Source organism: Pelodiscus sinensis, unplaced genomic scaffold, assembly GCF_049634645.1.
Source record: "Pelodiscus sinensis isolate JC-2024 unplaced genomic scaffold, ASM4963464v1 ctg34, whole genome shotgun sequence".
Classification (NCBI taxonomy): domain Eukaryota; kingdom Metazoa; phylum Chordata; order Testudines; family Trionychidae; genus Pelodiscus; species Pelodiscus sinensis.
Window position 1 is genome coordinate 5,661,203 of NW_027465849.1, and position 24,283 is coordinate 5,685,485.

Genomic DNA, 24,283 nt, shown 5'->3' on the forward strand with positions numbered 1-24,283 from the left:
ATTAAAAGGGCTTCTCCTGATTGAAGTCTCTCCTCCAGGACAGACCTGGTCCCAACTCTCTCGAAAGCACTGTGCTGATAGGCCCCTCTGAGATGCGGGAGTTCTGTGGGCCCAGCTGGTCCAAGCTACAGGTCCTGCTCCCTTGATGCACTGATGGGATGAGACCTTTCTCCTAGACAGCCATCAGGTCAGGTCTGTCCACCAAGAGTCCATCCTTGAAGGCCAAGACTTGAACAGGATTCATATAAGAGCTAGTTCAGTGTTTTTTAAACTTTTTAAGAGATATGATAGAGGTCTATACAATCATGAGTGGTGTGGAGAGGGCCGATAAAGAAAAGTTATTTATTAGTTCCCATAATAGAAGAACTAGAGGACACCAAATGAAATTAATGGGGAGCAGGTTTAAAACTAATAAAAGAAAGTTCTTCACACAGCGTGTAGTCAACCTGTGGAACTCCTTGCCAGAGGAGGCTGTGAAGGCTAGGACTATAATAGAGTTTAAAGAGAAGCTAGATAATTTCACGGAGGTTAGGTCCATAAAAGGCTATTAGCCAGGGGATAAAATGGTGTCCTTGGCCTCTGTTTGTCAGAGGCTGGAGAGGGATGGCAGGAGACAAATCGCTTGATCGTTGTCTTCATTCCACCCTCTCTGGGGCACCTGGTGCTGGCCACTGTCGGCAGACAGGATACTGGGCTAGATGGACCTTTGGTCTGACCCAGTACGGCCGTTCTTATGTTCTTATTGGCACGGATGCTTTTCCGCAAAAGCACTTTTTGTGGAAAAGCGTCTGTGCCAATCTAGACGCGCTTTTACGCAAAAAAGCCCCGATCGCCATTTTCGCCATCGGGGCTTTTTTGCGCAAAACAAATCTGCGCTGTCTACCCTGGCCCTTTTGCGCAAAATGGATTTTTGCCCGAACGGGAGCAGCATCGTATTTCCGCAAGAAGCACTGATTTTGTACATTACAAAGTCAGTGCTCTTGCGGAAATTCAAGCGGCCAGTGTAGACAGCTGGCAAGTTTTCCCGCAAAAGCGGCGGCTTTTGTGGAAAAACTTGCCAGTCTAGACACAGCTGCTGTGAAACGGTCACTAAACGCTTCTCCCCCTCCCCCTTTCTCCTCCCCCTGGCTCCTGTGACCCCTTTTCCATGGGCTCCCCTCTGTACAGAGGAAGAAGGGTGTGTGTGGGGGGGAGAGACACAAACGTGGGAAGAGCTACAAAGCCAGAGGATCCAGCGAGAGAGGCAGCATGAGCTATAAATACAGACGGCCGGGAAAGGGCAGCACAAGAGCGGTGGAACAGGTGGTGGGAGACAAAAGCGGCCGAGAAAAGAGATGGGCGGAAGGCTTTGATGTGTCCCTGGGGGTCACAAATGTATTGCAGCTGTTTGGCGCTGCACCCTCACTTCTCAGCCAGCCCATTCAGGATTCTTTGGTCTTAGCACCAAATGTGCTAAGAGGTACCAAATGTGCCCGGAGGTATTTCCACTGCCCTGTGCCAGCACAGTCCTCTCCTGAGCTGCGGGAACATGGGCGAGCGCCGCACCTCCCGCTCGGGATCCCCCGGGGTTCCCTCCGCTGCTGCTCTTTCAGCTCCCCCCCCGCCCCGCGCCTGTTCCGCCCTGCCCAGGTAGCTCTCTCCTCCACTCTGCAGACGCCTCGGCCCCGCAGAAGGGCCCTTCCCTCTGCCTTTCCAATGCTCCCCGGGTGACTCTCCGGTGCCTGTGCTCCCCTGTGTGTAACCCCCGCTGGTCCTCTTCCAACACCCCATTGCGTTGCTGTGCAACGTCCCGTCACCTTCTACAGCAGCGGTCACCAACCAGTCGATCGGGATCCACCGGGAGGTCTTGGAGCCTCTGACGGGGATCCTGACTGGTTTGGCCAGGAGGCTACCAAGTGCCGGCATTTCAGCTGCCCCCCCTCCCCGCTGCTGGTCCTCTCCTGCCCTTTGCTTTAGAGCTGCCCCTCCCCTGGGGAGCCTCCTGCTTTCTGCGCAGGGCAGGGGAGAGAGAGGAGGGGCGCTGATGTCAGGGGGCCCCCTCCCACGGTATCCTATCTCCACAGAGCAGGGCGGGGAGCACACAGGGCTTGGCATCTCCTCCCCCCTCCTTCCTGTTTCCTGCGCTTCCAGATTCCCAACAGCCAGTGCTCCCAGTTCTAATCATTACAAGCAGCATCTAAAACACCACAGGGTGGAGGGTGTTTGCTGGCTCCTGTTGGGAGGGGTGCAGGGCCAGGGCAGGGGTGAGCCTGCCTTAGCCCCACGGCATCACCACTTAGGCGCCACCTGAGATAAGCAGTGTCCAGCTGGAGCCAGCTCTGAACCTCTGCCCCAGCACACGGAAAAGAGTGGGGTTTTTCGAAAGAAGAGGCCTCCAGGAAAAAGCACAGGCGCCCTGGTGCCGGCTCCGTCCACAGTAATCCCAACTGGCATGCGAGATAGCACCCAAGCGGTGTGGACGCTACCGTTCGAAAAAGCAGATCGCTGTTGGTTGTACTTTTGTTGTGGGGACACTCTCTTTCCAAGGGGGCTTTTCCGGACGATCTCTTCCAGAAAAGCTTCTTCCAAAAGAAACCTGCGGTCTAGATGTAGCCCCAAAATCGCTCCGCAGCTCCCTGCCTGAGTTGCCTGCAGTTTAAGAGCAGATTCAGCCGCGGACGCACCAGTGCCAAGTAGGTGGTTTGTGTGCCCGAAGCGCTGCGGTTCTGCCCATCCAAATATCACCCAAAGGGTTTTGTGATGAGGCATTCATCCCGCATGAGCCTCAGAGGCATTAATATAAGCAAGAGAGGCCAATTAGGCACACGTTGCATCTGGAGAAGAGCTAGGGCCAATGTTCCTTCTAATTTTTCCATCCATGTGCGGAATAACTTTTATGCGCACAGAGGCATGTGCAAGATGTGCACCACCAAGAGAAACACACACTGCCGGCTGTGGGTGCTCTGCCCTGTGGGATTGGCACACTAGAGGCAGCCTCTTTGGGGCCCACCAGGGACTGTCTGGAGGGAGACTGACCATAACTCAGCCAGAGGTGGAATGTCAGCGTGGCTTGCCATGAGCATGACAGAGGCTATGGCGGGAGCAGGCAGCGGACCATGCAGTGCGCTGCTCTCCAGAGTGGAGGGTGGCCGTACGTTCGGTTTGCAACTGGAGCGCCTGGTCAAAAAGGGACCCTGGCACAGAGGGGCCAACCCCCTCGAGCACCGATCGAAAAAAATGGTGGGTGTTGATTGCTGAGCACCGATGGGCAGCCCTCCTCCCAAAAACTTCCTCTCCCGCCAGCGCCCCCTGCAAGCCGGTGGGCACTAGCAATCAGCACCTACCACCAGGGCTGGCCCCAACATTTTGGCACCAGAGGTGGGGAGCTCAAATGACGCCCCCTTGCCCCCTCGCTTGGGCCGGAACTTTGCAAGGTCTCAACTCTGCCTCCTTCCTGTTCTACTCCTCTCGTGGCGCTGCACCGTCGCTGTGCATCTAGAGCAGAGAGAATCCATCTGCACCAGCAGCAGACACAATTTTCTATGCTCTGGGTCCTAGTGGACCTCCCCCCACAGGCTGGCACCTGAGGCGGCTGCCTCAGTTTGCCTCATGGTAAGGCCGGCCCTGCCTCTACCCGACCCGGACCAGATGTGTCACAGCATCCGGAGGCGCTGGGGGGCAGGAGGAGGAGCGAGCGTGGAGGAGGGGGTGGAACTGGGTGGGGTGGGAAGAAGCAAGACGGGGTGGGGCCCCCAGCAGATTAGAGACGTGGTGCCAATGCCCTGGCAGCTCCGGTCGGCATTGCTAACTGGGCCGTTAAAAGTCCAGTCGGTGGCACAACGGGACCCGGGGGCTGCTGGCTCCGTGCAACCCCCTGCAAGTCCCAGGTGCAGGGGCGGCCAAGGAAGCTCCACATGGTGCCCTCTCCATGAGTGTCACCTTTCAGCTCCCATTGGCCAGGAACCGTGACCAATAGGAGCTGTGGGGACGGTGCCTGTGGACAGGAGGACCACGTGCAGAGCCCATGTGTGACCTCTTGGCTGCTTCCGGAGAGCTGTGGTAAGCCCCAGGCTGGAGTCCCCTCCCACAACCAAAATCCCTCTCAGAGCCCCCCCACACACACATGCCCCAAACCCCTGCTCCATCCTGCACCCCAGAGCCCTCATCCCCAACTCCGCCCCAGAGACTGCAACCCCAAATCAGAGCGCTAACCCCCGCCCACACCCAACACCCCCAGCCCGGGAGAGCGAGTGAGGGTAGGGGAGAGGGAGTGACAGAGGGAGGGGCATGGAATGAGCCGGAGGCGGGGCCTCAGAGAATTGGCAGGGCCATGGGGCAATGGTGATTAGAGTTGGCCACCCTACCGGATAGATGAGTAGGAGGTGGGACGAGAGCAGGTTCTGGTTCAACTCTATTCTTCTGGAGCGACCACGTGGCAGGAGAGGAGAGGAACAGCCCAAGCTCTGGAGTCCCAGTCTTTTCACCATGTGGTCTAGTTTCCTTATGTGTTCGTCTCCCCCCCTTCCCCCTGCCCCCCATGCATTTCCTTCAGCAGACACAGGGGAGGGAGGGGTTTGAAACAGGGCACTTGGGAGGAAGTGAGCCAAGAGGCCAAAATGGAAACAGCCAGGCTGCCCAGGCAGGCTGGGGAGAAGAAATTCCTGCCCTGGGGGCATCTCTCACCATCTGTTGCTGGGCCAATGGGCACTGGGGAAGGAGAGGCTAAAATTACCCTCCTAGGAAAGGAGGAGGTGGCGTAAAGAAGAGGAATGTCAGGTCTATTTCAGGGTCTGGTTTTCGGGATCTGGGAGAAGCAAAAGCAGGGGGGAAGGAAGTGTCATTTCAGTAAGGGCCGGGGTGGAGCAAGTGGCCAGCCAGGGGAGCGCTGTCTGGCTGTTTCACCCGCATGGAGAATCCCCCTGGTGCCTCGTGCTCAGGCCCGTGCCCGGGAAACCCCTAAGGGAGCCTGCTCTCGGGGCTCAGCGCCGCGGACAAGCCTCAGTTTGTTGGTCACTCAACTGTTGGGCCCCAAATCGGCTCCTGGCGACCGCCACACACTCCACTTGGGGTCAGTCGTCTTCACACGGACGTGTGGTGGGACCGATATCGGCCCAGAACCGAACCTTCCTTTTAACCAAAATTAAGCACTTTAAGGAAATTCAAGTGACTCCTTCCCTACGCAGATTCCACGTAGCGGCTTCCTACAGAAGGGATCGTGCTGGTGCTTAGGCAGGTGTGTTGCCTCCGACAGGCATGCCAGTATCCAGGGACTTATCAGGCTGTTTCCATTAGGATGTGAAATCAGCGAGCAGAGTCAGGGATAGTAGTGGCTGCCATTTCATGGACAGCCCACACGCTTGGTTCCCTGAATGCAGTGGAAACAAACAGCGGCAGGCAGTTTCCTTGTCCGAAATCCCCGCACCGGCCTCTCCTGCCCAAGTATGCTTCCTCTGGAGGTCACGCTTACAGCCCCTTCCCCAGGCTGTCACCATCCCACAGCCTAAAGCCAATCCCCTCGCCACTGTGGTTTGCAGCCAGCCAAATCCCACAGGCCACAGTAATTATGACACGTCCTTGGGCGGTCAGTCCCATTCTCTGAAGCTCTTTTTGCTACATAAAGAAGCTTGATTGCTCCGTCGGTGGAGCCTGAAGTAGGGTGTGTGGCACAGCCACTGGCTTCACTGACGGCTGGGGCCTGTGCTAGCCTACAGCAGTGGTGGGCCACTGGAGTTCTGTGTGCGGCCCACGAGACACTTTGTTCACTGTTGCCCACGCGCAGGGTTGCCGGATTCCGCTGTTTCTGTCCACGTAGCTTTTGCCTACCAGTGTTACTAAAGTGACACCCATGTGACGTGAGGAAATGCACACAGAGGAAATGGAAATGCAAATATCTCCCACTCTCATTTGCATATCTTCTTCCCATCCTTTTCGCGGAAGACGTTTTTGCGATTAAAACGCGCTGTGTAAACGGGGCCATTTGTCCGAAAAAAAACCTTTTGCACACGCGCCTGGGAACCTCATTTTTGGAGGAATAAGGGATCTTGCGCAAAAGGGTTATTTTTCCAATAAATGAACCTACGTGCACAGGGCTTTTGATTGCAAAAACCTCTTCTGCAAAAAGGATCAGAAGGAGACAGGCAAAAACCCTGCAGTGCAGACGTAGCCTCTTGCACACAGCCCGGACAGTGACAGCCGTGCACTCCCTCTGAAGCTAATCAAAATGTTACGGTTCCATTGGCACTACCTCCTCCCCGCTTATTCTAGGTCCCCAAGCGCAGTGAGCAGCTACCCTGTCCCGGGAGGCTGTCTTGGTTCTGACAATCTTGCGGCCCTCATTAACGTTGGTTGCCCTCACTGGTCTACTGGTCTCAGGTCCATCTGGTGGCAGCCAGCAATCCCTTTCAGCAGAATAGGTGCTTTCACCATGGTTTCATCCTTGAAACCAAAGACTCCATTACCTCGGAGAGATGCACATGGACTAAGCCAGGTTCCTGAGACCCACAGTCAGCAGGAAATGGTCATTTATGGCTCCCGGAGTTCTCCCCTCAGCGTTCCAGGCAGAGCAGAGCTAAGAACTCAGCTACTTGGGCCGACTGGTGTTGTAATCTACCCACCCCAACTGCCTTTTCTTTTACCAAAATTAAGCACTTGAAGGAAACCCGAGGCGGTGTCGAGACTACATGGCTCCATCAACGGAGCCATGTAGATGAGGGTTGTAGGCAAAGGGAAATGAAGCGGTGATTTAAATAATCACCGCTTTATTTAAATTTAAATGGCTGCCGCGCTGAGTCGACAAACAGCTGATCAGCTGTTTGTCGGCTCAGCGCGCTAGTCTGGACACTCTGCTGTCGACATCAAAGCACTTTGTTGACCGGCCTGTTATTCCTCAGGGGATGAGGTTTCCTGGGGCGGTCAACAAAGTGCTGTGATGTTGACCGTGGAGCGTCCAGACTAGCACGCTGAGCTGACAAACAGCTGATCAGCTGTTTGTCAGCTCAGCGCGGCAGCCATTTAAATGTAAATGAAGCGGCGATTATTTAAATCACCGCTTCATTTCCCTTTGCCCAATAAACAAATCTACACGGCTCCGTCGACAGAGCAATGGAGTGTAGACATACCCCAAGTGACTCCAGATCCCAATTTGATAGGGTGCTTCCTACAAAGCGCTCGGGGTAGCCACTTCCAGTGCTCCTGCTGCACGCTGAAAAACACCGCGGTGTCAGAGGGCAGATAGCCGGGATGGGGCGAGATCTGGCTCCGTAGCCCAGGGGAGATACAGCTCCACAGCGTGGGCTCTCTAATGCCACGCACGGCAGACCTTCCGAAAGGAGGTGACATTCACCGGAGGAAGGTGCAACCTGAAGCTAGGATATTTATATTCAGGGCTGAACTTTACCCCAGTGTGAATGCGAAGTAAGAGGAGCCTTGTCGGTACGGTGCTGAGTCAACAAATGACAAGTTCAAGTCCTGGCTGCGCAAGATGAACTGATTCAGTGCCTCTTCCAGGTGCTCAAGAGACAAGCAGCCACTGCCCAGAGGTCAGTGGGTCTGATCTGGACTTTGTCCAGTGGGACTGGATTGCCTTGGAAGGGGGGACTATGTAGTGATCCAACTGGAGCTCTGGGTCATGAAGAGAGAGCCCCCGAGAGAGAGAGGCCACCATGTGAACAACTGATGGAAAGGGGTGCCAGGTGGGATGAGAGCTAATTCCCAGACCCAGCTACAAGGCAGTATCCCTGCTAACCAGATGCATTGCCTGTCCGGCCCTTGACACAAGCATATGCGTAGTCTGGGGACAGCCCCATAAGTGTTTTGCCTCCATCTGCTTCCTGAGTCAAAGAGAAGCACAGGGAGAGTCAGACTCGTCCACTCCAGGAGCTGTACCAGTAGAGCTCTCCAGGTAGGATGGTATTGCGAGGGCTGTGCCGGTGTAACCCTCCTGGCGGACACGCGCTCTCAGACCCGCTTGAGACATGCCTGTGCTAGCTCGCAGTGAACGAGCGTGCTAAAACCAGAGTGCAGCTGGGACAGTGCAAGGGTTGGCTCCAGGCCTGGCATCACGGATGGGTCCGCAGTCAGGCGATGAACACCTCCAGCTGCTTGCGCAGCCACATTACGCTCTGCTTGTAGCATGTCAGCGAGGGTATGGCTCTTTGAGCTGCCAATTACAACTCGTATTGGGGATTTAGGATTTCCACAAAATGCGGGGGGTGGACGAGGGAGGAATTAATACTGGCAGAGCTTTAGGGATGCAATCACATCTGTCTAGCTCTCCATGATGTAGACAAGTCCCGCAAGGGATTCAGTGTTTATTTGCAGCCAGAATCCAAGGGACAGAAAAAAACATATAAACAGGAATAGCAGTATCTCTGCTCTTGACTCATGTTTACTTTTTACAGATCATCTTGCCCTGTCTCCACCCAGTGCTTTCTATTTCTGTCTGTCTGTCTCTCTGAATGCTGCTTACCAGGGGAGGTGGTCCAGCAGACAGCACAATCCAACCATGCTGGGGAAGGCCCTGGAGAAACAGACGAAAGAAAGTCATATGGGGTAGGTCAGAGTCCTGTGGATAAGCTGGTGATAATGAGGCTGGATACAAAAGAGGGATAAACTGTTTGAGCTGAAGACCAAACGTCACTGGTTACTGATGGCCCGAAAGGGAAGTGCTGAGAATCGCTTTTTATACAGTGGGCCCTATTGAGGGAGGCTGGCTGGCCTAATGGCTAGTGCACAGGTGTGCGACTCCAGAGACCTGACTTCTATTCCCAGTTCTGCCATTGGCCTACAGTGTGTCAATGGGCAAGCCACTTTGCCATACTGTGGCTTTGTTTCCCCACCTCTAAAATGGAGATAATGAGACTGACCATCCTATCATGCCACCCTCCTCCTGTGCTTTATGAATATGCATAATGCTAAGACGCTTCAGGCAAAATGCATCCTGTAACATGCCAGTTTTAAAGTTACAGTCAGCTGAATGTGTCTATTTCTGCTCATGTATCATTCTGGTCTGTGAAGTTAGAAATACGAAGCATGGATCTGGTTTTAATGCTAAATGTGCTAAGGAGGGCCACTGAGGATACTTTAGGAACTTAATTGCTCAGCGATCAAGCCAACGGCCTGTGAACGGTTCTATCTTTCCTGAAAGCCCAAACTGTGGTTGGCCAGAGAAAGTCATGTGGCCAGGCCACCTGATGCTGAAACCTATTTTGGATCTTGTACTTTTCCACTCAAAGGTGAGTGTTTTTTGTTTATTGTAATTTAGTAACTTACTTTGAGCTGACTTTTTTTTTTACTTGCAACCACTTGACTTAAATCTTCCTTTTCATACTTAAAACAATTTTTGTTTATTATCAAGCCCAGCGTAAATAATTGTTCCCCTGGAGCGGGGGAAAGGAGCAACCACTGTGCATATCTCCCTTTCATTGATAAAGGGGGCGGATCTCTGTGTAAAATTTGTACATGGGGTAAGACAGATATATTTGGGGATTTGGGCCTTTTACGGGTTGGTTTCCCAGGTTCTGAGCCCTAATAGCTGAGCCCTCTCACAGGTGAACGGTTCAGTATCTGTGTTGCTCTGCAAGGGGATGGTAACCCTAAGTCTGTGTCTTGGCTAGGGAAGACCAGAGTTTCTAGCCTAGTAGGACAGGAGGACCCCCAGAGGGCAGGCAGGCTGGCATTGGTGGTATGGTCAGTGCACCAGTGGACAACTCCAAGGGGACTTCTGAGATCTAGCCTGTCACAACTCCTTCATAATGTACTTTGAGATCCATGAATTAATAAGAGTGAGGGATTGTTATGATGGATGAATGAGATGTTTGCCTCTGTATTTTATGGCCCCTATTAGCATTAGACTGGACTGCATCAGATAGAAACTGAGAAACATCCATAGAAACACAAAACTGGAAGGAACCTTCTGGGCTACCCTGTCATTCAGACAGCCCTGTAAAAATTAGTCTCACTATTAGCTAATGATAACAAGATGTCATGAAAGAGTCAAGACATGCTAGATTAAGACTGTGCAAAATGTTTGCAATAACCCTTGTAACCTTCAAGACTTGAAGCTTTTTGCAATTACCGTATTTTCCGGCGTATAGGGTGACTGGGCGTATAAGACGACCCCCTAATTTTTTAATTAAAAGATAGGGTTTCATCTTATACCCCAGTGCCCCTCCGCCTCCTTTGCTCCCGGTGTCCCTGGTCTGCTGGAGACGGTCCCCAGCAGACCAGAGGCACCGGGAGCAAAGCCGCAGCAGCTTTGCAAAGCCTCGGGGGAAGCCGGCAGCGGGGCATCCCAGGCGCGCCTGGGATGTATACCCGGCGTACAAGACGACCCCCGATTTTTGGGGGATGTTTTTTAACATAAAAAGTCATCTTGTACGCCGGAATATACGGTAATTGTGAATTCTTCAAAACAGGCCAATTTTTATTTTTAAAGACCTTGTGAAATGTCTCAGCTTTTCTGACTCACCAACAGGACTAATTTCAAAAGCAAACAAATCTCATTATGGAGCAAAAAGTAAAAAAACCAACAACCTCGTAGTGTTCCAAATTTAGTTTGGCCAAAGATCAGTTTTTATACTGAAATGTTTGGGATTTCAGTGTCAAATCAGCCATTGAGCAAATATTTGTGAAATTTCTGGCCCTGGAACAAGATTGGGAAAAAAAATTGGGGAACCATTGCTCAAAACTGTTGTTATTTTTGTACGATTTTGGTAAGAAGACATTAGCAGAGAATAGCTGTTGTGAAAAACACTGATAGGCTATCTAAAAGATAAGCTCTTATCAGTATTCTCTGGAACAGGCTTTCCCCGAAGAGGAATACATTATGAGAGCTGGGTGCCTACAGACTTTCTCTACAATCCTGTTCACCAGATAAGTCATCAAGTAAGACGGGATGGTGGGTGGAACTGAAGTTAATTGGGTAAAAAGCCTCACGCAAGAGGATGTGTTTCTTGTAGCTGACACAGTACATACTACTGTTAATAATTAATTAATCAATCACGAGGAAATGAATGAGATATTTTTAGAAAAAATAACAGATCTAAACCATGGGACCTGATAGTAACAGGGGACTTTAACTATCAATATCTCTGCTGGAAAAGCTATACAGCAGTACACAAGCTGTGTTGGGGACAACTTTTTGTTTCAGAAGAGGGAGGAGGTGTCTATTTTAGATTTGATTTTGACTACTAGGAAGGAATTGATTGAGACTCCAATGATGGAAAACAAGAAGTACATCTACACTGCTTCACTATTTTGAAATAACTAGCGCTAATCTGAAATAACTTAGTCCGCCTCTACACAGCAGGCAGTTATTTTGAAATCGTGTCAAAATACTGTCCAGCTGGAGGACTTCTTACTCCGACTCCTGTACCCCTCATTGTACGGGGGATAAGGGAAGTCGGAGGAAGAGTGCGCTGTTTTGAAGTAAGTGCTGTGTAGACGCTCCCTATTTTGAAATAAGATATGCAATTGGTGTAGCTCAATTTGCATAGCATATTTCGCATTAAGCCCTGCGGTGTAGATGCGAGGAGTCCTGTATGTCATCAGACGAGTTGGGTTTTACCCACGAATGTTCATGACCTCATACATTTGTTAGTCTCTAATGTGCCACTGGACTGCTCTGCTAATTCTTTTAAAATTGCAGACGAACACAGCTATTCCTCTGATGGTGGAAAGTCACTTGGGTGAAAGAGACCATAAAATTGTGGACCTATGGGAAAGGAAGAAGTGAGAGCAGAAGATTCCAGATTCTCAACAAAGCAGATTTTAATAAATTCTGAGCATTGCTAGGTACGGTCCAATGGGAAGGGTATCTAAGAGATAAAGGAGTTCAAAAAGACACAAATATGAACAGTGCAACAGCAAAGCACCCCAATGCAGAGGAAAAGATGGGAAGCATAGCAAGAGACAAATATGGCAGCTCTTTAATGACCTGAAAATCAAAAGGAATTGTCGAAAAATGGAAACAGACAAATTGTTAAGGATGAGCACCTTGTGCTTGCAGTGTAGACGCACTCTTAGTACTACTGAGAATCAGGCTTTCCATTTTCCAGGGAAGTTCTCATCAGAAGTTTTGAAGGGAGGCACTTGGGCCCTGCTGTGATGAAGTGAGGAGTGTATTCACTTTATGTTACATGTGATTTCTACTGTCCTGTAGTAATCCCATGTGCGTGACTCAGTTTCCCTGGGCACTGCACCAATATCTAGAGCATGGGTTCCCAAACTGGGGGTGTATGTAAAGAAATTCCAGGGGGGCATGAGGCAACCCAGCACTCCCCCCCCCCATCAAGTTTTGCTACCCCGGTCAGTTCCTTTTTTTTTTTGCTCAAGTTTTGCTGTTGCAGGGGGGGGGGCGTGAGGGTTTTTCAAAAATCAGAAAGGGGGCGTGATGCCGAAAAGTTTGGGAACCATTGACCTAGAGGATGAAGGGAATTTCGGTGTGACAGCCTCCCCCACATATGCCCTTTGTAATCTGAGTTTGGGAGGAGGGTGACAAAGAGACACCTTTTGTCCTGGAAACAGGATAAAAGGTGGGAGAAGGGGCCTGGCTGCATGGCTGTTGAGTGTGGGTTAGTCTCACTGTCTTGGGGTACAGGGTGGGGGGTCAGGGTCCTTGGCTTAGAGCCTTCCTCTCCCCAAGATGGATTTTACTGACTGCTTCCAGTTTCTGTGCTGACAAGTCTGTTCCACCTTGTGTCCCTGTCAACTAATAAACCTCCTGCTCTACCTGTTGGCTGAGAGTCAGGTCTGACTGTGAAGGGCGGCGCAGGGTCCGGGGACCGCCCACACCGCAGTGACACTGCCCACAGTCTGCCTGCATCCTAGTTGAGAAATGTCTCCATGGTTTTATGGCTTATTGTTCTCTCTTGGGGGTTATTTGGCTTGGCTCTGGTGCACAGCAAACTGTTTATCTAAGAGCGTTTTTATTCTCCCTGCAGGAGCAGCTGGTTAATATGTTTGCTTTCCTTCTAGGTAGCCCAGCTAATTTATTCTTTTCTCCAACTTCCTTTTTAATGGGATCTACTGAAAACCAGACAGAATTTGGGCAAGAAAGAAATTGGTCAATCCAGGTTCTTCAGCACTTACTCCCCAATGGGCGTTTGCTGTCGTAGAGTCACTGGAAGTCCTGAAATCAGGATTTCCACCTGAAAGTACAACATGCCACCTGCCCTCTCAAACAGGGGACTCTCTAGAATCCATGGCCAGGTACCTCCTGAGAAACTGCTCATAACGTTGATGGCTCCAGCTTCCAACTTTCTTTGGGGCTGTGTCTACGCTACACAGAAAAGTCGGGAAAAGATACGCAATTTGCGAACTGCAATTTGCGTATTTTTTTCCAGTTGTTTTCCGGAACAGACTTTTCCGAAATTCGGTGCATCTACACGGCGCCACCTTTCGGAAAAACCTTCTCTTTCGGCACATCCCTTCTTCCTCACGCAACAAGGTTTACAGGGATGGCGAAAGAATGCGTCCACTTTTCCGTTCCATGGACACGGCATAGCTTTTCCTGAATACCTCCGGTATCCTGGAAGAGAACTGATGTCTAGACATAGCCAGGTTCTGTCTGCTTTTCCCGGGAGAATCAAGAGTCCATCACGTGGTCTGACCCACAAGCTCTTAACCTTCCCTTTGGATGGGAAGGAATAGGAGTAGAGGTTTCTCCCTGGGTCTTCCATAAAATAACCTCTCTTGTCTCCTTATGTTTCCCCAGGCCTGGTTCACAGACTCAGAGATTTTAAGGCCAGAAGTGCTCATCTGGTCTGACTTCCTGCACATCGCAGGCCACAGAATCTCACCCGCCCACTCCAATGCTAGACACCCAACCTCTGGCTGAGTTACTGAAATCCTTGGATCTGGATACAAAGAATGCTTCATTTTCTCTAGTTCAATCCAGGAAATGACCTATGTCTCATCTCGCAGAGGAAGGACACACACACACACACACACACACACAAAATCCCCCTGGATCTGTGACAGTCTGACATGGTGGAAAATTCCTTCTTGACTCGTAATATCAGTTAGATCTTGAGCATGGGGGTGAGACCCACCAGCCAGACATCTGGGAAAGAATTCTCTGTACTAATGCGGAGACCTCCAGATCTGTTGTTCCATCTCTGACCATTGGAGATATTTGCTCATAGCAGTCGGGGATGGGCCGCATGCCATTGTAAGCCATCTCATCATATCACCCCCTCCATAAACCCTGAAGTTAACAGACCAGGTTTTCACCTCCCAGCAGAATAGTACTGAAGCTGTGAACACCCTACTCAGGACTTATGGGAGCTCATGTACTCACCATGTGGTCTCATGACAACACACTGTAATATTGTAGAAATAGGAAGCCATAGTGATTCGAAGGACTCAAAGACATGTTCTGATTGGTATTTTATTCCCTGCAAAAAATATCGTGGGAACCCCCCCCTTTTGAAAATCCCGTGTTGGGGAAATGCTGAATTTTCCTGCAAGAGATTTAAAATATGGGGAATATAATATGGACAGGACTGGGGGATAGTGCAATAGAGAAACCTGAGAAACCTGAGCACCGGAAAGTAAGTTGCACCTACTTCCCTAAGGGTGCATCTACACTGCAGTGTAACCTGAAATAAGAAACGCAATTTGAGCTACACAAATTGTGCATCTTATTTCAATGCTATTCTGAAATAGCTTATTTCATTATTTGGCACTGTCTACACTCCTCGTAGAATGAGGTTTGCAGGGACGTTGGAATAGCGGGTCCGAAATAACGGGCTTGCTGTTATGACACAGCTATTTTGGATACTGTGATAGTCCGTAATAGCGCTGCAGTGTCGACGTGCCCTAAGAGCCCAGGGGAAGGTTTAGGGGCAACAAAGGGACAAACCAACACAATTTTCTCTCTCCTTTTGCAGGTGCCTGCCTGCAGTGTGTGGTCTGCACTGCTCTAGGCAGTGACTGCATGGGCCGCATGGAGATTTCTGTGGCATCGGTGTGCTTGACATTGTGATGGGTAGATGAGTCAGATCCCACACCAAAGCTGTGGTCCAGCGACCAGAGCACACTGGGTTCTATTCCCAGCTCTGGGTGAGGTGTGGGGCCAGTGGGTTGGAGCCGGGCCTGCGTTAGCAGTGGGCTACCTGTGCAACCATCAAGGGTGCCATGGTTAGGGGGACGCTGTGCACTGCTGTGCTGAATGCCACAAACTCACAGAGGCAACACACACAGATGGGGTGCCCGGATTTCTTCCAGCAGAGGAATGCGGGGCAGATACAGTGACACCCAGACACTGCTCACCCCCACGGAGGCCTGCCGACGGGGAGGGGGACATAGGGAGCAACTATTCCAGGGCCTGGTGTTTCTAAATGGCTCCTGGCTGCTACTACCGCTAATGCAGCAGCAATAGTGCCAGGAGCCCGGGGTCCTTTAAATCACTGTTGGAGCACAATGTGGCACACCCCAGGCCTCTCGGAACCCAGGAGTGGGCACTGCCAGAGGGCAGTACATGGCGGAAGGGGTGCCATGGTCTGAGAGGAGCCTCTCTTGCAGTTGGTCCAACTCCAGGACTATCTGGGCTTTTCTTCCTCACGGGGCTATTCCTGGTGCAGTTCCTTCTTCGACTCCCACACTGTGCACACTGAACAACAACAGCTCAGCTGGCATTTTCCTTATCAGTTGCTGCTTTCCCATTCTAGGGACTCTCGCTTACTGGACAGCTTCACTTCTCCTTTATTTTGCTGCACTGAATAAGACCAACTGGAGATAAAAGTAAAATCTGGAAGAGGCTGAATTATTTGAACAGGCAAAATGTGTCGAAATGGCTGATCAGATTTAGGGAGACCCCTAGTGATGAAATTAGACAGCAGTGGCAGTGTGTTCCACAGGCTGACCCCGACGGAGCTGTGATTCCGTGACCAGGACCCGGGACTCCAGGGATGTCATGAATTATTTAATAAAACAAAGCACTTCCCCTTTCTCTGGCGTTTCCCATTTGAGGATTCCTGAGAGCTTTGCAGACATGAACGAGTCGAGCCTCGCAGCCTCGCCAATCTGATAGTATTCCTGTTTTGCTATGGAGACGTGGAGGAACTGAGTTGCCCAAATCACACAGTGAATCCGTGACTAAGCCACAAATGGATTCTTGACTTTACACTAAGGCCCTTTTACCCTGTTCTAGACTGAACAGGGCAGAACAGTCCCACTGGCTGGTATAAACTGGCAAAAGGGATCTGTCTTGACCTACTCCCAACCCCAGCTATAGATGGCATGGAGTGTGGGGCCACAGCACAGTGTACTATGGCTATTCTCTGCTGCCCATACATTATGGCTGTGTCTACACTGGGCCACTTATTCCGGAAAAGCAGCCGCTTTTCCGGAATAACTTGCCAGCTGTCTACACTGGCCGCTTGCTTTTCCGGAAAAGCAATGACGATCTACTGTAAAATTGTCAGTGTTTTTCCAGAAAAACTATGCTGCTCCCGTTCGGGCAAAAGTCCTTTTCTGGAAAAACTGTTCCGGAAAAGGGCCAATGTAGACAGCACAGTAGTCTTTTCCGCAAAAAAGCCCCGATCGCGAAAATGACGATCGGGGCTTTTTTCTGGAAAAGCGCGTCTTTCCGGAAAAGCATCCTGCCAATGTAGACGCACTTTTTCCGAAAATGCTTATAATGGAAAAGTTTTCCATTTTAAGCATTTCCGGAAAAGGGTGCCAGTGTAGACGAAGCCTATAGGCCTGGGTGGAGTGTTGCCATTCTCTGCTCCCCAAGACCTCCATGAGACCACACTGAGAGGGCTATTCTCTACTCTCAGGGCCCAGAGGGGTGGAACAGGGGCTTGGGTGGAGCACTGTGTGTTGCGGCTATCCTCTGATGACCACAGGAGGTCCAGTGTAAGTCTGAGCAGCTCTGAGGCTGGCCAGGGCGCTCCGTTGCCCAGATCATGAGGAGCATAAAAGCACCTTTTCCCCCACTTCTAAATGCAGGGATGAGATAACTAAGAATTAGTCCACAGAGTCCTGACTCCAACTTAAAGCCAGAAAAAATTCCTTATTGGTTGCTTTTCATTGGGGCTAATAACCCACCTGCTTTTCTCCTCTATGTCACAACACGGAAAGGTTTGTTTTTAAAAACGGGTTGTGTCTCTCGCCTCTGTTTGCCAGAAGCTGGAAGTGGGCAACAGGGGACAGACCACTTGATGATTCTCTATTCTGTTTGCTCCATCTGGGGCACCTGGCCGCTGGAAGGTAGAATGCTGGGCTACATGGCCTGACCCAGTGTGGCTGTTCTTCCATTGATGGATGGAGGCTTTAGATTAGGGGGATGCCGTCAAAAGACATTAAAATCCATGATATAAGCTTTGTTTTTTTTTTTTTTTTTTTCCAAATTATCTATTTCAAAAGGGGCTGGTTTTGAACTGGGCTACAGCTGAAAGCAGTCATGGGTCCGGATTTAATGCATCCGAGGGTACTGAGGGAGTTGGCAAATGTCATAGTTGGGATTGTTCCTGCCTTGGACAGGAGGCTGGATTTGAAGACCCCCTGAGGTCTCTTCCAGCTCTAGGGTTCTATGAAAGCTTTACAGATTGCTAGTCAGCCCCCAAACCAATGTAAGGCCTTTGTAGCTCCTCACAGCTTGCATTGCCATTCCTGATGGAAACTGGGTTCAATTGTCTGGTGCCTAAAATGGAAAAATAATTTCATATCATAGGCAAATATTGCGTGGGGTGTTTTCTCCTCTCATTCCCCAGAGAACCCTTTTACTATAAAAAAGGGTAAAAACCGCAATGTGTACTAATACGGTAGGGAGAGGAAAGGGGTTCCCTTGCATTGGTTTGAGGAGGGCTGCTTCAGCCTGTAGGCAGAAGGGAAAACCGTCTGAGTGAGCGTGTGAAGCACTGAGTCCACCTCTCACGCACACCTCCATGTTTTGGTCTTTTTACACATTGGCAACAATTACATAACACGTCATGTCACTGGTATTTGTATGTCCTGAAGCCTTAAAGAGCAGGCTGCAGTCAGGTACAGTGACATCTGGGAACCTGGGGAAAGCTAATGAGAGGCTGCAATTGCCTCCTGGTGGTAAAGACTTAGCCAAGACTCTCAGACATAGCTGAGTTTTCTTTAAAGAGCTAAATTGAGAGAGTTTTGAGGCAACAGGCAATGCCAAGCAGAGATGGCTTTGAGGTGAGGGGTGGGGCAGAATGGAAAAGACTTGGAGAGTGCAGCAGGCCTCTCTCCTCAGCAATTAGGGTTGCCAGATGGTTTAACCAAAAATACCGAACACTCCCCTCTCCCCTCCCCCAAAAAAAAACACGGAAAAAAATTCTGTTCAGAAAAATAAAGGGGAGACCAAAGTTGTCGAGGAAAAAAAAAAGGACTCTGAGAGTTATTAAGCAAAAAAAATTAAAACATAAAAAAACCAGCATGGCCCCTTTAAGAAGTGCCTTTGAGGCTTCTTTCCAGTGGCCATCTTGTTTTCCTGTTCTGAGCCAGAAGACAGCTCCCCTGTGGAACCAGGTAAGCAGGGCGGGGGAGGGGAGAGGTACTGGGGGAAGGAGGTGGGCCCGGGAACTGGGCCTGGGCACTGTGTGTGTGTAGTGTTGCCAGGTGTCCGGTATTTTCGCCTTCTGGCAGGGAAAATAATCAGAAAATACTGGACGTTTTAGGAGTCTTCTGAACTTTCTAGTACTGATGGTCAATATAACGGGCATAAGCATGGGTTCCACAGTCTATAAAATGGTGGGTGGGGTAGTAGCTCTGAATTTCCAGTTTGAACTTGGAAAGAAGGCAGCAAGACCGTCCATTCATGCATTTCCAGGTGTGTGTGGGAAGGATAGGGAATTTGTGCATGAAGGGAAAGGGACTGTGTGTGAAAAATATACCACTCTACCCCAGATCAATCACACCATTCCGGGTCACTTAGGCTATGTCTACACTTGCGGCTTCTTGCGCAAGACTCTGCAGAGTGTCCACACTGCCCGCCCGCTCTTGCGCAAGGAAATTTACAATACGGTGTGGTACGAGAGGGCTTCTTGTGCAAGAGCTATGCTCTTTTTTAACAGGCGTAAGCCCTCTTGCGCAGGAGCTCTTGAGCAAGAGGGCAGTGTGGATGCGTGGCAGGGATTTCTTGTGCAAGAAAGCCCTTTGGCTAAAATGGCCATTAGAGCTTTCTTGCGCAAGAGAGCGTCCACACGGCCATGGATGCTCCTGCGCAAAAGCACAGCGTGCACATGTCAGGGTGGACGTTTTCTTGCACAAGACTTCTTGCACAAGAACCCTTGCACAAGATGTTCTTGCGCAAGAAGCCGCCAGTGTAGACATAGCCTTAGTAAGGGAATTTTGTAAGCATAGAAGCTTTAATCACACTCGTTGAAACAACATTAATAAAACCATGCATGAGTGAGCAGAGATTGAAGCTGCTTGTGCCCTAATGAGGACAACAGCAAAGCTGTAATAAGAAGCAACAGAGAAGCATTTACCTTGTTGAGTTCATTCAGCTGAAATGGGGGAAAGGGATGGAAAGAGTATGGCAAACATAGAACTAACAACAGAAAACACAGTCTGTGCAGTCAAATGCCAGGTTTGTCACTCAGTCTGTGTCATCAAGCCTAAAGTGTCTGCTGAGTTGGTGAAGTGATGGAAACAGCTACAAGCATGAGTGCGAGCTTTTTTTGTTGAGACTATCACAAGGTTCGATTGTCCCTGGCATAGGCGGCCTGGTGCCATTCTCAGCCATTCTCATTTTGTGAATTACACTCGGGCAACAGCAAAGCATATGCCATGCCAACTCCTATCTAGATCATCATCATAGCAGCGGTAACTCAACCAATCACCACCCTTCTTCTACAGCTAATTTGCATGCAACAATTTCATTGGCTGTATAAGGGAGACCAGACAGTTGAAGGATTAGTTGGTCCAACGGACACCTTTCTTCTGAGCCACACACGGAACAACTCAATCAGCTGTTCAGAGCTATCCCTAGGGGGACATGAGGTCTGGGGTAACCCCACCTCCATGCCCCCAGGGGCGGGGCCCAGGGCAAACCCTAGCCCCCAGCCTACCTCTGCTCTACTCCTCTCCATCCCCGCTCCACCCTTTCCCCCAAGGCTGCCCCCTCCCAGCCCGCTGAATCCGGCTTCTCCACGATGGCAGGAAGCAGAGTGCCCTGGATTGGGGGTTCTGTTTCCTGCCACCGCAGGGAAGCCGAGGTCAGTGGGCAGGGAGGGCGGTGGGGCATAGCAGAGAGAGCAGACTGCCTGGTTACTCTGATCCCCACTGCCACCGTGAGTGCAGGAGCCCAACCCTTGCTGCTGCTGAGCCAGGCCCCTGCCCCCAAGTCTCTCCCAGGCTGCCCTGGTCCCCGTGGATAGGACAGTTGAAGCAGCCGCCATGGAGCCCTCCAAAGTATGGGACCTGGGGTGGCTGCCCCAAAGCGCCCTATGGGTCTGACTGTGTGACAAGCCGAGCATTTAGCTACGAGTAATTGGATTTATGCTGCATGTGACCTAATCATTGAGAAAGCATGTATAATTATAGCCAACTACTGGGATACTTTCAATTTTTAGTTTGTTAAAAGTTTCCTTGGAATTTATCATTATTTATTCAAAAAAGGATGAAAATCAATTAAAAAAAAAAGCAAAGAGCCTGGGGAGAAGGAGGGGTGCCTGATACCGATGATATAGCAAATAAAGCAGGTAGGCTCAGGAAGGGGAAGCAGACAGGGCCTAGCGGAAGGACCCACTTACGAGAACTAGTACTCATGAGGTGCAGCCTTCTGCTCCCTGTGGGCCAACCATTGCAACAGGCCGGTGGTCTTGGCTGCCAAGACCTTGTCTCTTGCCTGTCTCACTGCCCCACCGTGCAGGGGACGTGGACAATGTCATGCTGAAGGGCTGGGAGCAGTTAACTTCCTCTGTGCAAGTATGGGACTGTGGCTACGTCTAGCCTGCAAGCCGCTTTCGAAAAAGAGCGTCTAGACTGCAACCAGCACTTTTGAAAAAGCAAACTGCTTTTTCAAAAGAGAGCACCCAGGCAGTCTGGATGCTCTCTTTCGAAAAAGCACAGTTTGCATTAGCTAGCGCCTTTTTTCGAAAGCGCACTTTCGAAAAAAGGCGTTCTTCCTCGTAAAACAAGGTCGAAAAAACTGCCACGTTCTTTCGATTTACTTTCGAAAGAACGCAGCAACAGTCTAGATGCAGGGGAAGTTTTTTAAAAAAAAGGCCACTTTTTTCGAAAAAACCAGGTAGTCTAGACACACCGTCTGTGAGAAGGGGAGTTGGATCTGAGGAGTTCCAGAAGTAGCAAAAATCAATTTAGAATCAGTAAAATCCAAACTCTGGACTTTCCTGACTCCAGGAATTTTTTTGAGAAATATGGTAAAAACTGAAATTGAAGGTTCCTAGATATTTATTATGCCTGTATTCCGTTGCCATGAAGACAATGGCTCCTATATAAGAGCATCTATATAAGAGCATCCTCGCACACATTAGAAAGACAATGAGGAAAGCTATTGGTTTTGAGGCTCCAACATCCTGCTTCCAATGAAGTTAGATGAATTTTGTAGCTAGTGCCATGAGCTAGGAGATCAAAGTGCTATGAACAGTTACAGAGTGACTTTGACACAGCAAAATGGGGCTGATCAAACAACTGACCAAGATTTAAAGACACTATCCCTAAAGCAGACAGAGTGAACTGGTTTAGTGAGTGTCACTCAGTTCCCAGAGATCTTGAGATGTCCTAAACAGCTTTAAACTTATCAGGATATTCTGGGGGACAGTGGATTGACATTAGGCAAGCTAGACATGCATAGCGTGTGTGTTCACAATTTTAAGCTCTTTTCATCTGAATTGCATTTAGTCTAAATAAACAATACTTTGTTTTTAAAAGGCTGTTTGTAGCTTTTGGCTATCATTGCTCCGGAAAGTGCTAAGCAGAAATTGAGTTTGAGATAATTAAGTTGAATACCAGTGGATGGCAGTTCAAGGCCCAGTGTGAGAGTGGGAGAACTGCGTGATTCCACTCTGAGGCTGTCTACATTGGCGCGATCTTGCGCCAGAAGTATGCAAATGACGCGAAGCATTGAATTTCGCCGAGCCTCATTTACATATCTAATGAGCCGCCATTTTGCGGAAGAGGCTCTTGCTACAGAAGGAGCTGTCTACACTGCCCCTTTTGCGCAAGAAAAACCCTCTTGCACAACGCCGTTATTCCTGAAAATAATCAGCGTAGCGGCATTGCGCAAGAGGGTTTTTCTTGCGCAAGAAGGGGCAGTGTAGACAGCTCTTTCTGGCGCAAGAGCCTCTTCTGCAAAATGGCGGCTCATTAGATATGCAAATGAGGCTCGGTGATATTCCACGCTTAGCCTCATTTGCATACTTCTGGCGCAAGATCGCACCAGTGTAGACATAGCCTGAAAGAGGTGATGGCTCTAGCCATGAGACCTGGAGACAGTGCATCTAAAAAGACTAGGAAGGCGGCAGGGAGGCAGGTAGCCCAGGAACTGTGACAGAAGGGAGGATGCAGAATGTGCTGAGGTTGTGAATCCTCAGGAGGTCTGGATCCTCAGCAGCTGTATATTGGTGTTGCTCCGGTGACTTCAGTGGAAGTCTGCCAGTTGACGGTCTGGTCCTACAGGTCTAGTCGATGCACGTAATAGGGAGAAAAGTAATGAGTGTCTTCTGGAATGTCTAGAAATATTGCCCATACTTCACGTCTGCCTTTTCTGTCAATTCTGAGGCTGAGTGGCAGGTCTGGTTAGGTCTCTCAAGGGCCTCACTGTTCATCTCTCATCTTTGTTTCCATTCCTTCTCCTCATCTCTGTGCTTACAGCCGTTCCTTCTCTTCCGGCCAGCTGTTTGCCCTCTTCCTGTCCCTTCCTCATTTTCACTGAGGAACCAAGGTGTTAGGTTTGGAGCCTAGGGTTGCCACTGGCCAGGTTTTCCTAGGATTGCCCCTTTGTTGTGGTAGCTATCCTCAGGAATCTGTGATGCCGCACAATGCACACTACCAGCTGTCCAGTTTTCATAGCTCAGAATCATCCCAGATGTCCTGGGGGTTTTTTTGTATCTGAGGTGGGAAATGTAATGGAGCGATATGTCCTTCTCACAGGCACTGCTCCTTGTGCACCAGGGCAGGGGCTTGGAGTGATGCTCTGGAGCAGCAAGAGATACGGAGCGTTAACATGAGAAGCTCCCTACCCCAGGGCTGGCTGGTGGGAAGCTGGTACGGGAGCTGGAAAGTGGCATTTGGGGGTAGTGGGAGCAGGAGGCTGACAGATTGCAACGGTGAGGAACTGTTTGGTGGCTAGGAGAGGGCAGTGGATGGGAGAGGGAAGATGGCAGTTGGGAGTAACTGTTGGGTGGTGGCAGGTGAGTGGCTGGCAGTTGGGAGGCTGGGAAACAGGCTAGCAGGTGTCCAGCAGTTGGCTAACAGGCCGAGTAGTAGATTCATTTGGGGGCAGCGCCCTGTGGCGTTTCTGAGGGGACAGGAGCAGGAGGGGTCTGGGCAGTGGGGTGAGGTGATGGGATTTGGTGTCACAGGGGCTAAGCGCCTTAAGGGGAGGGGCCCTGCCTCTAGCAACGTGTCCCCCACACAAAGGGGGGTTAAATGTGAGGAAGGGGGCGTGATGGTTCAGATGTGGGCAGAACCTGCACAGGGAGTAGGGTTGCCAGGTGTCCGGTACTGACCCGGACAGTCCGGTATTTTCGCCTCCTGGCAGGGGGGAAATATTCTGAAAATACCGGACACCTAAAATGTCGGGTATTTTCTGGAGTTTTTCCCATGCCAGGAGGCGAAAATACAGGACACCCGGCAACCCGACACACATTCAGCAACCGGGCCCAGCCCCCGGCCCCCTGTCGGATCCCCCCCAGGACGCCCCCTCCCGCCATATCTGGCTCCCCAGGGGCTTGTCTTGTGGCTGGAATAAAAAAACAAACTGGCGGCGCAAAAAAAGCCTCTTCTTAAGGGGCCATGCTGATTTTTTTTATGCTTAATAACTGCTCCCCCCCCCTTTCCCCCTCCCTCAATAACTTTAGTCTCCCTCTTTTTTTTTCTCAACAGAATTCCCCCCCCCCCTGTTTTTTTTGGGGGGGGGGGTGTTTTTGGTTAAACCACGGGGCAGCCTTAGCAGTCCTGGTGCTGGGGGTGGGCGCAACATTCCCAGTGACGTCATATGGAATCCCCCCACCGCAACACGCTGCCTCCCACTCCCCCCCCGAGCCCAGAGGTGGGCGGAGCCATCGGGGCGGAGAACACTCCGTGCCCCCGCGCCCTTTTCCAACCAATCAGCGGCGCCCGGTGCGCACAAAAGCGGCGGGCGGGCGCGCGCGGC

General features: G+C 50.5%; 1 protein-coding gene and 1 long non-coding RNA gene across 4 annotated transcripts in view; one reads left to right on the plus strand and one right to left on the minus strand.

Annotated features, from left to right (window-relative positions):
* Positions 1 to 7,742: 7,742 nt before the first annotated feature.
* On the plus strand, positions 7,743 to 21,973 carry LOC142823735 (uncharacterized). Of its 3 annotated transcripts, XR_012898885.1 has the most exons (5): positions 7,743 to 7,879; positions 8,379 to 9,212; positions 10,781 to 10,863; positions 11,627 to 11,772; positions 13,694 to 21,973. It is a non-coding gene; the product is annotated as an uncharacterized LOC142823735 (long non-coding RNA). The 3 variants fall into 3 exon arrangements; XR_012898884.1 differs by lacking the exon at positions 13,694 to 21,973 and having other exon boundaries at positions 11,627 to 13,687; XR_012898886.1 differs by lacking the exon at positions 13,694 to 21,973 and having other exon boundaries at positions 8,379 to 8,529; positions 11,627 to 13,687.
* The window catches only part of FKRP (fukutin related protein), a 68,297-nt gene continuing 52,378 nt past the window's right edge, over positions 8,365 to 24,283 (minus strand). Inside the window, exon 6 of the transcript XR_012898883.1 lies at positions 8,365 to 8,497. The gene's annotated coding sequence lies outside the window, so the exon portion shown is untranslated. The remainder of the gene's footprint in view (positions 8,498 to 24,283) is intronic.